At 47.6% G+C, this 13,797-nt stretch overlaps 1 protein-coding gene across 1 annotated transcript in view; it reads right to left on the bottom strand.

Annotated features, from left to right (window-relative positions):
* The window catches only part of LOC144768685 (uncharacterized), a 9,047,330-nt gene that overhangs the window by 5,946,823 nt on the left and 3,086,710 nt on the right, over nucleotides 1-13,797 (bottom strand). The window lies entirely within an intron of this gene.

The following is a 13,797-nucleotide window of genomic DNA, read 5'->3' as shown; positions in this document are numbered from 1 at the left end:
CAAGCTTCCTAGGACCGGTTTCTGGCATTACAGCCGTCTTCAGCCAGGCTTGCTTGAATCCAGTGGCAAAGTGAGCAAGGGACTCACGTCTGAGCATACCCTGTCAACTTATGGCGAACAAAGCGGTACAAAAGGGGGTGGTGATGGACGGAGCATCTGAACCAATCAAACACTCACACCCAGTCAACAGATCTGGGTTTAATCCATCACCGTTCTTTAGCCCACTCTGCCACCCCAGTTCAGACATGGCCATATGCAAATCAGTCTGACCCTGTGCCTCATGGGAACAGTACAGCCCAAACTGCCAAGCCATGCCTTCATTGGACCGGATTCAAGCTTCCTAGGCCCGGTTTCTGGCATTACAGCAGTCTTCAGCCAGGCTTGCTTGAATCCAGTGGCAAAGTGAGCAAGGGACTCACGTCTGAGCATACCCTGCCAACTTATGGCGAACAAAGCGGTACAAATGGGGGTGGTGATGGACGGAGCATCTGAACCAATCAAACACTCACACCCAGTCAACAGATCTGGGTTTAATCCATCACCGTTCTTTAGCCCACTCTGCCATCCCAGTTCAGAAATGTCCATATGCAAATCAGTCTGACCCTGTGCCTCATGGGAACAGTACAGCCCGGACTGCCAAGCCATGCCTTCCCTGGACCGGATTCAAGCTTCCTAGGACCGGTTTATGGCATTACAGCCGTCTTCAGCCAGGCTTGCTTGAATCCAGTGGCAAAGTGAGCAAGGGACTCACGTCTGAGCATACCCTGCCAACTTATGGCGAACAAAGCTGTACAAAAGGGGGTGGTGATGGACGGAGCATCTGAACCAATCAAACACTCACACCCAGTCAACAGATCTGGGTTTAGTCCATCACCGTTCTTTAGCCCACTCTGCCACCCCAGTTCAGACATGGCCATATGCAAATCAGTCTGACCCTGTGTCTCATGGGAACAGTACAGCCCGAACTGCCAAGCCATGCCTTCCCTGGACCGGATTCAAGCTTCCTAGGACCGGTTTCTGGCATTACAGCCATCTTCAGCCAGGCTTGCTTGAATCCAGTGGCAAAGTGAGCAAGGGACTCACGTCTGAGCATACCCTGCCAATGTCATATAGCTACTATATATCTTTATAATGCGTTAAGTTAGCATAGGCACATTACATGTTTAAACGCCATTTTTCCTTTTGCTGTTTCTGCACACGACACTTAATTGTTGATTTAGCTTTCAACCTAGTAGTTCGTTGTGATTTACATGAGAATAATATGTTATTACTCTGATATCAGCTTTGCTCAATAAACTATGTCTGTACAGAGAGTGCTGAAGCTTCAGGAACAACAAGATACTGAATTGTTATGAGGTCTGATCTTCGCGCCTTCATAGACATAACATAAGTGCAGCTTCTGCCAACTTTGGCTTTAAGGCGGGTTTTATATTGCTTTGCTGGACACACACAAACACACTTGATGCTGTTCGCATGCCGAGAGAGCTGGTGTATGCTGATGTGATCTCTTCATTCTAGGATCCTGAGGTATGGGCCCGCCCTAATTCAACCCAAAGAGACCTTCTTAGCTATTAATATAATATGCGAGTTAGGGAGGGTGAGAAATAAGTGTTGTTAACTCTTATTCATTTACAGCATGTTAACATGCTGTCACCATTCGCTTTTTATGGACTAGTAACTATGCTGATAACTTTGCTTTTGATAATATGTTTCCTTGTATTATCTAAGATACTGCGACTGAGAAGACGACATTAGTAAATAAATATTTCAAATGTTCACGTGTTCTTCTTTACTCCACGTTCTGATTTGAAATGATTGTATAACGAAAGAATGCTCATGTGTTCCACGTAACCTGAGGTATTGCAAGCTCATGTTCTGGTTTGTCTAAACATTGGGAGTTTGTTATGACCAATGAGACACTGTAGCTAGCTCGGTAAGGGGTTTGTTGGGTACTAAGGTGAGTTTTGGGTCACCCTAATTCGCTGAGGTTCCAATCCTCTGTGCACAGTTCTGTGGGAGAACAGAAACCCTGCTACATGGCGCCCAACGTTGGTGGACTTATATCATGACACTCGAGTAGTATATCGTTCAAACCTTAACCCCTTCACTGTCGTTTCCGGAAAACGGTGGTGTCGGTGAAACCTACCTATTTTTTCAAATAGGTCTTTTTCAAGCTTGATTCTATCTAAAACGGTTTCTTTGAATTACTACCCAGTTGTGCTACAAAGTTGACTTTGTTTTTCTGTGGTTCCGGTGAAATCATGGCTGTGGCTGTGGCTATTGCGCAGCATAGTCGCATTGCGGTGCGCACCAATCTACAGACATACCAGGTCCCGTTGGAGGGCATGGCTGTGATTTTAGTGGTGTGAGCGGATCCGGCGTACCCGTTCGAACTGTTTTACTCATGGGTAACGTTTCCGGCAGTGGACGCAAATTCTGGTGTGTTCCACACCTACACACCCTCCCCTGTACCGGCTGAATACACCCCGTACAGGGCACTGGAAATACCTATTGATCATTGGCAGCATCGCGTTTGGTTTGATGGCGCCCTCCCCCACTCTTTGTCCGCTGCGAGGTTAGGTCCTTTGTCCATTCCAGGTACGAATTGGCCTGCTTTGGGTGGATTTACCCCGCACCCGAATCACGGCGCTTGTCCCCTTGCTGATATTCGCAGACTACATGTTGTCTCGATTGCCGTGATTCGTGCATTAGTGCAATACATTGGTCGTCATCTCCCGGGAGGTCCCCCGGGGGGTCCGGCCGTTCAAACGGAACATGGCGGCTTGAGACTAAATCCAGTTATGGTCAATTCGGTTTTTGGTAAGCGTCCCGATGATAAGGATGACTTTCCTTTCTGGCTTGCCGAGAAGTTTGATCAACTGGAGGCTGTGTTTCCGAATTCTACTCCTGCTGATAAACATAGAATGTTGACGATTACTTTGCCTAAGGATTTAACTCCTGAGCTCATTGACTGTGAAAGCTGGGGAAAAACTTTTGCGGCCGTTTATACGAGGTGTTTCGGCACCCCGTCTATGACCGTACTGCCTACGATCGTTAAACGTGTTCAGGATGATCACGGACCGGAAGCAGCGGTTGAATTGGGTATGCGCCTGTGTGGTTCTTTTGAGATTGTGAGCGATCTCATTCTCCCCAATATCAAGGGAGATGCAGTGAACTTTCAGGTGTCGAATGCTTTGGCTGCTCTGCCTGATGCCGATAAACCCCGACAGTTAGCGAAGATAGTTGTGGCCGCATATAAAACGATCGGCCGCACAAGTAGAGGTCTGAAATATTTTGCAGTTAAGGAGAAAAAACCAACCACAGGGACAGTCTGCAACAGCAGATGTCCAGCCCAAGTCCAATAAACAGAATTGGCCTAAAAAACAGAAACAGGGGAAGCAACAACAGCAGACTCAGGATTCATATCCTGCGCCGCAAGTTCCTGCGCCGACTGAAACGGTATATGATTTGCGCGATCGCGCGATGATTAAATCGCCTGATAGATTTCAGGTTTCTGAACAACGCTCTCCTCGTTCCTTTCAGGACTCATCGGCCCCGAAGACCGGTGGAGGAGGAGGCGGTAGGGGACGTGGTGGCCAACAAGGACGTGGCCAGTCCCCCCAGACAGACGGCGCAGCGAAGCAGGAGGATTCTACGCCGAAACAACCGCAGTTTGCGAAAAAGAAGGTCGCGGCCTTAACAGCGCATTGATATGCCACAGATAGTGAGAACGCGGCTTCGGAATCTGACGTGGGCTCTGACCTTGCTGGACAGCGCGGCGGAGATTACCATAGTGAGAGAGGCGCTGCGTCCACTACTGAGGGTGACAGCGACTGATGTCTACGTTGTAATAGAAACAGCAGATACGAGACTTGCTCCCCCGGAAAGACCTTATGAAATTGTCCTGTTAATTGAAGGTGACATACAGCGTACCGTCAAAGGGGTATTTTGGGAAAATCTGTCTTCTACGTATGATATTTTGCTTTCAGAGGCTGACTGGCCCCCACCTTTTGTGCTCGCGGCGCCGCGAGGGGAGGAGGTGATCCTCCCCAGTTTCGCGAACACTGTCTCGAAAGAGCATGCGCAGCATTTTGCAGAAGAGTGGGCTCGGGCTCTCGCACCGGCTCTGTACCGTAACCAATGTGGTTGGGACAAATTATCCCCTTGCCACGAAATTCCGTTGCGGTCTCAGCCGCAGCCTCAACCTCAATATCCCATTCGGCGTGAAGCCAAGGCTTCCGTCGCGGAAATCCTTGAACAATTAGAATATCAGGGAGTTATTGAAACGTGTGTGTCACAAATGAATAATCCTCTTTTTACTGTGACCAAGCCTGACGGATCATATCGTTTGGTATTGGATTACCGGCATTTGAACTCGCATTACCGTAACTGTGCAGTACAGAATACTCACGGCTCTGCCCTTGTGGATAGTCTAGTGCGTAAGCGTTTTAAAACAACGCTTGACATATCCAATGGTTTCTATGCCCACAGATTGGACAGCTTTAGCTCCCAATGGACCAGTTTTACATGCGCTGGGGTCCAAAAACAATTCCGGCGTCTCCCAATGGGCTATAAGAATAGTCCTGGTATATTTACCGCACGCATAGTCTCTATTTTGGAGGCACTAGACCCGGATGCTTGTTCGTATGTGGATGACTTATATCTCAAAGACGACGATATTTGGGAGCATCTGTGTCGTGTAAATTCTGTTATTTGTAACTTTGCAGACATGGGTTACAAATGTAACTTTGCAAAATCGCACATTGCTGAGCACACAGTGTTGTTTTGGGGCTATGAGCTCAACAATGAAGGTAGAGGTTTGGCTCCTCACTTCTTGGAGAAATGTGAACAGTTGCGCGCTCCAACTACACTGAAAAAATTACAGTCTTTGCTGGGTTTTTTAAATTTCGGGAGGACATACATTCCAGAATATGCCCAGCGTATCAAGCCTTTGTATGCTTTGATACAACCAACTTTTTCAAAATCATGCTGGCTGCCTGAGCACTCCTTGCAGGCTGATCTGCTCGCTTCTAAGTTCTTACTGACTCATGATAACCATACCAACCTGGTGATAAGAATAATTCCGGGGACAGTGGGTTTCACGTACCTCACTTTTAATGAAGGAGACACAGTACCTATTGCTTACAAGTCACACTTGTACACTTCGGCTGAGATGCGGTTTCCCACTGTGGAAAAGGTTTTAACAGCTGTGCAGATGGCTATTCTTAAAGAACGGGCTCTGTCACAGGGGAAACGCATGTTGGTTGTAACACCCTGTCCTCATTTGGAGGCAGTCACGAAAGCCAGTGTACCAAATTCAAAAGCTTTGCACCCTCGGTGGATTCAGTGGGCTGCGTCCTTGACGTCCACGGATGTCACGTTTATTTTTGACGCCTCGTTGCGGCCGCAGGAGTACTTGCAGTATGAGTTTGTTCATCCTGCTCCTCTAGCTATGCGACCTTTGGAGGACTTCCATTGCATCATTTACACTGATGGTTCGGCGCAGGTTGCGCATGGCTCTAAACATGCCTACGTTTCCGTATGCGCCATTGTGGTAGGGGCTATGTTGAACGATGAGTTCATATCCAGGGAAGTGCACACGTTGCCACTGGGAGATTGCACCGCACAATTGGCAGAGCTTCGTGCTCTCTTACTAGCGTTGGAGTACGCAGATCCTAGTGTTACTACTCTTATTGTAAGTGATTCTTTCTACTGTGTCCAGTCTTACAATGAAAACTTGTTCTTTTGGTTTCAGAATGACTTTCGTGATTCCAAGGTAGCACAATAAAACATAAGATGATCTGGGTTCGAGTGGCGGAGCTTAAGGCTACGTTGCCGCTCGTTTTTGTAATTCATACTCTTGGCCACCAGCGTGTTGGAGTCCACGCTGTAGGTAACTCGCTTGCTGATGAAGCAGCGAAATCAGCAGTGTCTACATACTTAGTTGCAGCAGTTACACGGTCCAAAAGTAAGATTGATAGTGACATCTTGGCAGCTGTTGCTGCCACTGAGAAGGGAGGTAAAAATCCTTCGGGGTTCCCTTCGAAGTACACATACCACTTAAGTCCCGGAAAGGTTCCTTTTGTGAAAATTCCTGATGTTGGTGACCGTTTGATTCCCAACTCCGATCGCAGGGCAGACTTGATAACAGCGGCTCATGAAGGTGTGGCGTCTGCGCATGCGGGCGTCTCAGCCACTGTAACTCAATTACAAAAATGTTTCTGGTGGCGGGGACTGTACAAACAGACGCGTGATTATGTCCTTCTTTGTGACATATGTCAGCAGATTAAACCTTCGACTGCTGCGCGTCCGCCACAGACTCAGTTGTACATATCTAATAAACCACTAGGTTGTGTTTATTTAGATCACTGCAGTCCTTTTTCATCTGATACTGCGTATAAGTACATCTTAGTTGCAGTCGATTCATGCACACGCTTTGTGTGGGTCTGGCCCCATCGCAGCGCTGATTCACGGACTGTCATTAGAGATTTGCGCATCTTTGTAGGGATTTTTGCCTGTGGTACCTTCCATTCGGATCAGGGTCCGGCTTTCGCCTCTAAGGCGTATAAGGATGCCATGCATTCGATGGGGGTCCAAGTCAAGTTTTCGTCTCCCTACCGACCTGAGGGTAACAGTGTAGTGGAGCGAATGAACCGTGATTTAAAGCAATCTTTGACAGCTCGAGTTATAGGCACTGGCAGAAACTGGCTAGCCCACCTCTATGGCGTGCAGCGTGCTCTTAATAATCTCCCTAGAAGGTCTCTGGGTGGGCGGACCCCATACGAAATGCTCTTTGGCATCAAGATGTTCGTCCCTGACCTTGACGGCCTAGACTGCGTGGCTCGCGCCACGACCTTTGACGTAGATGAACATTGTACTGTTTTACAGAATCTACAAAAGACCAGAGACAGTCTTGCAAAGGAACATTTGCCCTCCACGTCGGATGTTGCGTTGCAGATCCCGGTAGTCGGCTGGCTACCCCAAGTTGGAGAACTGGTTCGAGAGAAGATCGACAACAAGAAATAATTTGGTCCTTCCTATCGAGCTCCGGTTCCAGTGCTTGGAGTGAAGGGCACAAGAACAGTCATTTTACCACCACTTCCTGGTCGTAAGGAAAATAGGTTTATCTCAATTGACAATGTCAAGCTACACAGAGTGGCCGATTCTTCTTAGCATGACACCGGCTGTTTCCTGTCCTTCCATTGTGAGAAATTCAGTTTTGCCCACTGCTTCTAATCATGAAACTGAAGTGGCAATCGAGTTGCCTGCTATTTCCAGTCCTTTATTAAGTACTTTGCCCGGTACAGACCTTGCTGAAATAGACTATACTTACCTATGGCGAACAAAGCGGTACAAAAGGGGGTGGTGATGGACGGAGCATCTGAACCAATCAAACACTCACACCCAGTTAACAGATCTGGGTTTAATCCATCACCGTTCTTTAGCCCACTCTGCCACCCCAGTTCAGACATGGCCATATGCAAATCAGCCTGACCCTGTGCCTCATGGGAACAGTACAGCCCGAACTGCCAAGCCATGCCTTCCCTGGACCGGATTCAAGCTTCCTAGGACCAGTTTCTGGCATTACAGCCGTCTTCAGCCAGGCTTGCTTGAATCCAGTGGCAAAGTGAGCAAGGGACTCACGTCTGAGCATACCCAGCCAACTTATGGCGAACAAAGCGGTACAAAAGGGGGTGGTGATGGACGGAGCATCTGAACCTTACAGCCTAATCAAAGCAACTTGATATAACTAGCATGGGACATGCTGGGAGTCAAATTTACACAGGGCACTGAGGTAAGAAAATCTGCACTGCACCTTGTACGACTACGCCTCCCAGTGCCAGCCAATAGACCCACTACACTGAGTCGACACCCTACACTTGAGGGGCCACAATATTCACAAAGCTCCCGCTTTGAGGGGGACATCAAGACATACCACTGCCACAACCACCGGTGTCCCCACCAACATCATACACTATTGAAGACTCCTCCACAGAATCCATCCAGTCAGTGGGAAGTGTAGTAAGCAACTGGAACACTGATCTCACCCACTAGCACTCACCGACATCATCTCCTTCAAGCACCAACAGTCTAGGGCAGCAGGGAGGTTCTCAAGATACCCACGCCCCATTAGTCCGTGAGCACCAGGCATCATTGCTGCAGGCACTCCACAACCCTAACTTGTCCCTGGTTTGTGAGCATCACGCAGAGCAGCTGCATGAACAACTGCAGCAACACCCTTCGCCAAGTATCATAGAGCAATTACAAAGACACCCCTCCCCAACAACACACTACCCATTATTGTGGGCATATTTGCAAAATCGTCAGTTAAGAGGAGAACAACATTACCAACCCGCTACCACTGATCACCCTCCTCAAAGACAGCTCTAGGGAATGAGGGAAACACCCACACAATATCCAATGTTACAGATCACAGTGCATATAGTAAACGGGTGTGTCATTGCTATTTCTGAGAATACATCAGCATCCTTTGATCAGGTCCCATCCCTAACGTGTACAGTCCTCTTGACACTGCTCTCAGCCCTGGGGATTGACGTGACATATCTGCAGCAGGTGAGGCTGACAATAACATCTAGTGGTGTTTCACCGCCTCTCATTTCAGCAACAAAATTGTAGAATAATGGCCACGCCACTGCAACACTTGATAAACAACTTCACAGCTCAGAAGAAGCGCATTATGAAACATTGTAGAGAGCTACACAAATTCACACAAAATATGCTACACCCATGACCAAGAGAAGGTACATTCGATAGAGCAGTACTAGACCACGCTGCGACATTCCTGGAGGCAAAGTACCCAGTAGCAAACTCAAACAAGCATTGGCATAGCAAATAGGTCTCGCCTTTGGGACCTGCTGCATAACTAAATACTTATAAGGTCCCAAATGCGAGACCTATTGGCCTTGCCATCTGTTACGGCTACAGATGCACTGCTAAGGCAGACCGAAAAAGGTTGAAATGTACTTTTTCCCTAGTGTGGTCCTTCTCCCGTTTTGTCCCTTTTCTATGTTCACCCTCTTGGCCCCTTGACCTTGTATGCTCGCTGACCTGCTGTTGTGTTGTGTATGTTCAAAATGTGAGGGGTGCTTGCACTGTTATTGATGCATGGAAAAAAAACTCTCACTTCAAAAAAAGCAAATACTATTGGCTTTGTCAATGTGTGTTTGTTAAGCAGACTGCAACTCCGAGGTGCGAACAGTGGAACGTTTACATCTCTGACTCTACACGGTGCACTCAGTTATTCCCTGACACTGGGTTTGCACCACTCGTCACACACAAGGGGACAGCCTGGGGGTTTGCAGATCAGAAAATACTGTGTAGATTTCTAGACATATTACTGTCCTCTTCGACCCATCAAAAATACTTCAGATGTGCAGGGGCGGAAGGCGGAAGCCCTCCTCGGGTGCAATCACCCCAAAACTCAGCAATGCGGTAGCAACAGGCTCCGCAGTGATTGAAGGAAGAATGGTGTGAAGTGGACTCTAGCTAATTTCATAGGAAGCCTTTTACCACAGCCTCGCGGACTCCATAGGGCCAACAACAGTAAAACAACGATGATGATAATAAAATGAATGGATAGGTAACACAACAAAAGCAACAATAATAATGCTACTTTAAATATTGGGCGTCATAGGAAGTTCACACTGAGTTTTTTTCACCATGTTCCATCTAAATGATGCTATGGAAGGAGTTACTATCACCTAGGTCAATTGCGGTCTTTATATCACCTCTACAAGGATAAATGTCTGTGTTTGCCGCACTGCAGCAAAATATCAACTTGTGTTTCATATCAAACGTTCTGAGAACTTTAGCCAGCAGAGTTGCCCTTGCCCCATGCAATTCTCCTTAGCGTACCGACCACGGAAGGATGGAAGGCTGAACTGACCTATAAATGGGTTCAAATTCGTGAAAGGTAGGGCAGACGTCAGTAGCAGGCTCTCAGCCGGTTGAGCTACACTGAGGAAATCAGAAGGTGACAGGATCCGTACAGAAGTTTGCAGCAGGCGCTTTCACCACCTGAGCTGTTCTAATACAGGTGGATACTATCCCGCCACAGCAGGCACCATTGATAGACTTACCTTAGAAAGCCCAAAGTGTAGCTGACATACAGACCAACACAGCAGCTACCTTAAGTTTACCCCAAGCTCAGCCAACAGTTAATAGCAATAGCTGCCAGTTGACACCACCACCTGTGCTTATACCTCAGGCATCACCGCCAGTAGGTACACCCCAGGCCCGTGACGCCACAGCTAGAACTAGAAAATTTGGACATTCCAAGCGCGATTGAACGGGCAGAATACAGGAGGAGAAGGCAGAGAAGAACAGAGATAGAAAGACTTGCGGTGTTGGGTAGCCATGACGCCCTGATGACATCCCTTATGAGTATGATGTCTCAGGTACAGCACGTCTGCGCACCACCATGTCTAGACTCATGCACCGCATGACCCTTAGCAGGCCAACCCCGTTGTTGACTAACGGTCTGACACCAAACAAGATAATAATACTTGGAGATGGGTCAGACTACTATGTCAAACCATTCTCAGATAATTTGGCAGGTTGGACAAAAGCTAATGCAACTCAAATGAATGGCCTCGAGAAGGGTCTTGTGAGCCAAAAGAAATGGCCACTGCTGAAGAATGTATTCTGCAGGGGGAAGGAGATGATGATTGGGATTATGATTACATGCGCCCAGCTCTAAGGGTCTGGCAGAAATATGCACACAGTTATGACCACGCACGACCCACAGGGGTGACACACCAGATGCCCCTACTATTTAAAAACGCCAATGACCCCCCGTCTATATCCCATGGACACTGATGGACAAAGAAAATTTAAAGAGACCACTCCTGCCCCTCAAAGAGGGTGCTGGGCAGTGGATACAAGCCTTTGAAAAGCACACTGCAGGTGTACCATTGGCTATTGGGGATGTAAAGAGCCTGCTCACCTCACTGATTGGAGAGGATGCAGAAGATATGTTCACACACGTTGACAAAAGAATTTCCACCACTGATACACAATGTGATGGTAATTCCTTCAATAAAACTAGAGCAGCCATATTGCATCAACTGCGCTGTAAGTTTCCTGATGTCCCTGACATCGGGTCTCTGATGTCACAAACAATGCAACCCAATGAAGACCCAGCGCAGTACATTTCAAGAATGAAGGAAGGAGTTAGGAGAGAAATGGGACGTGACTGGAGGAAACTGTCGGTTCTTTTACCGCACAGTAAAAAAGGGACGCCCACCGCAGTGAAGGACAATTTAGACAGGATAGTAGCGATGGAATGCAAAACATGGCCAGAAATACAACACCACATCATTCACTTTTGCAAACAGGAGCAGGAACAGGGGAAAAAGAGGCAATTAGCAATTGAAAATGCAGCTGCTAAGTTAGTACAGCAGAAACTCAAGAAAAGCGATGGCTCCTGACACAGTCATGGTAGCTACACCAGAAAGTCAAATGACTGCTATCACCAATTTTCCACAAAATGCACAGAATGCACTAAGAGGTACCGTACAGGTAGCAACACCCCGCATGCAGGCACAGCCCCCCTATGGCTATGCACAGCAACAGACGCATGGCAATGGGCAACAACAGCAGTACTATGGTAATCAGCAGATGAGGCCTACAAATACCGGGATGCGGGGAAGAGGTAGAGGATCAGGTTTCCAAAGGGCTGCACCACAGCACGGAACACCAATATATTTCTACTGTCAGCAACCAGGACACTTTGTGAGAGGTTGTCGTACTAAAATGCGGGATGAAGGGACGGTAGCAGTCAGAGGACACCCAGAGCAAGCTCAGGTCCCAACACAATACCTTCAGCAGCAGCACCCACAGCCACTTCAGCCCCAAGTAGTGAACTCCTATCTTTCTCCGGCACAGCAACAGCCCATGCAACAGCAAGTACAATTACAGACACCTGTGCTGGCCCAAATACAGCGCCCAATTCAACAAGCACAGCCACAGATCATGCAGCCACAACCACCTGTATATCAAATGATGCCCCAGGCACAAGTACTTGTACCTTAGGGGGCCACAGTGTTGTCTTCTACCAATCCGTTCTCACAGAGCACCATCCAGCAGTACCAGGCTGGAGGGTATTCAAGTTAGGACAGCCCACAGCCAACTCTTGTGTGTCCCGTGTTATTGTGCCTCACAGATGTTAGAGAGGACCCAGCTGTGTATGTCACGATTAACAACAAAACGTATAGCTTCATGATTGACACAGGTGCTACATATTCCTGTATCAGGGAAGGAGCACTGCCCATCTCCAATCACATCGCAGACACACAGGGTTTCTCTGGGTAATAACAAGGGTCCCTTTCACCAAGCCAGTACCAATAGAAATAGGAGGTAAATGTGTTGAGCAGCGTCTACTTTACTCAACACAGTCCCCAGTAAATCTCTTGGGACGTGATCTCATGGCCAAATTAAAAAAGACAATACACTTTGATGAGAACGGCACAATGATTTGCTCCATTCCTGCTACACCACTGGCCAGAATGATGGCTTTCACTGTGGTTTCTTCCCTAAAAGATCAGATAAGAGCCCGCCCAGTGGATGAACAAGCATTCTCCACTGCTGTACATATTATTGTTGCCAACACACCAGAAATGCATAGCCGCACTGTCTAGCTCCCGAAAGAGTTTCTCTTTCGCCCTCAATCCTAGAGCTCCCCAGACCCAGACAGAAACATGATCCTAGACATACATGCTCTTGAAATTACACTTGAATATGGGGCTTTCCTAGCAATTGACGACAATGCCCACACCTGGGCTTGCGTCATTTTCATTGAGCCCGGACAATTGCTGAGAAATATTTCAGATGTCCAACTCTTTGGCGATCCTGAAGAGTATGCGAAAACAGAGATTGTTTATCAAAATCCGGTCCCCTTTTCGGCGATTGTTGAGATTAGAGCACCAACTCCACCCACACCACTTGACCGCACATGTGATTCAGACCTAGCTCAAGTGCCCTCCAATTTGTGGATAACTGGTCCAAACGATGTAGGATTTTTCGATCAGCTGCACCATTCAGAATGACACTGAAACCAGGCGCCATTCTTCCCAGAGTGCACCAGTACCCCCTGTCCAAAGAAGCAGAGGAGGGCATTGCCCCCACTATACAAGCACTGCTAGACCAAGATGTGATATACCCTTGCCAATCTCCTTGCAGCACCCGTCTTTTCCAGGTTTGCAAGCATAAGACAAACCAATGGAGGCTAGTTCATGATTTATGCTCCATTAACAGCATAGTAGTTCCAGAATTTCCCATTGTCCCAGACCCCTCAGTAATGCTAACAAATATTCCTCAAGATGCACAGTACTTTTCGGTCATAGACCTGAAGAATGCCTTCTTCAGTGTCCCATTACATCCTGACGGCCAGTTCCTATTTGCGTTTTCATTCAGAAATAAGCAATTCACTTATACAAGGTTAGCACAAGGGTACTGTGAATCCCCCAACGTCTTTAACAGAGTTGTCAAAGACGACTTGTCAAATTTCCAATGCGAGAGCAACCTGCTACAATATGTCGATGACATACTCCTCTGTAGCACCACAGAGCAACAGTGACGGCAGAATACAATTGCTCAGAGAGGATACAAGTAGACAAACAGAAACTGCAATACTGTCAGAAAGAATTAGAGTACCTAGGTCAGCTGATTTCAGCATCAGGAAGAAGAGTTACCACAGAAAGGGTAGAGGGAATCGGAAACACTCCAGAACCACAGACAGTCAAAGACATGCAAAAGTTCCTAGGATTAGTGAACTAC

The sequence above is a fragment of the Lissotriton helveticus genome, chromosome 7 (assembly GCF_964261635.1).
Source record: "Lissotriton helveticus chromosome 7, aLisHel1.1, whole genome shotgun sequence".
Classification (NCBI taxonomy): Eukaryota; Metazoa; Chordata; class Amphibia; order Caudata; family Salamandridae; genus Lissotriton; species Lissotriton helveticus.
This window is presented reverse-complemented; position numbering and strand designations above follow the sequence as displayed.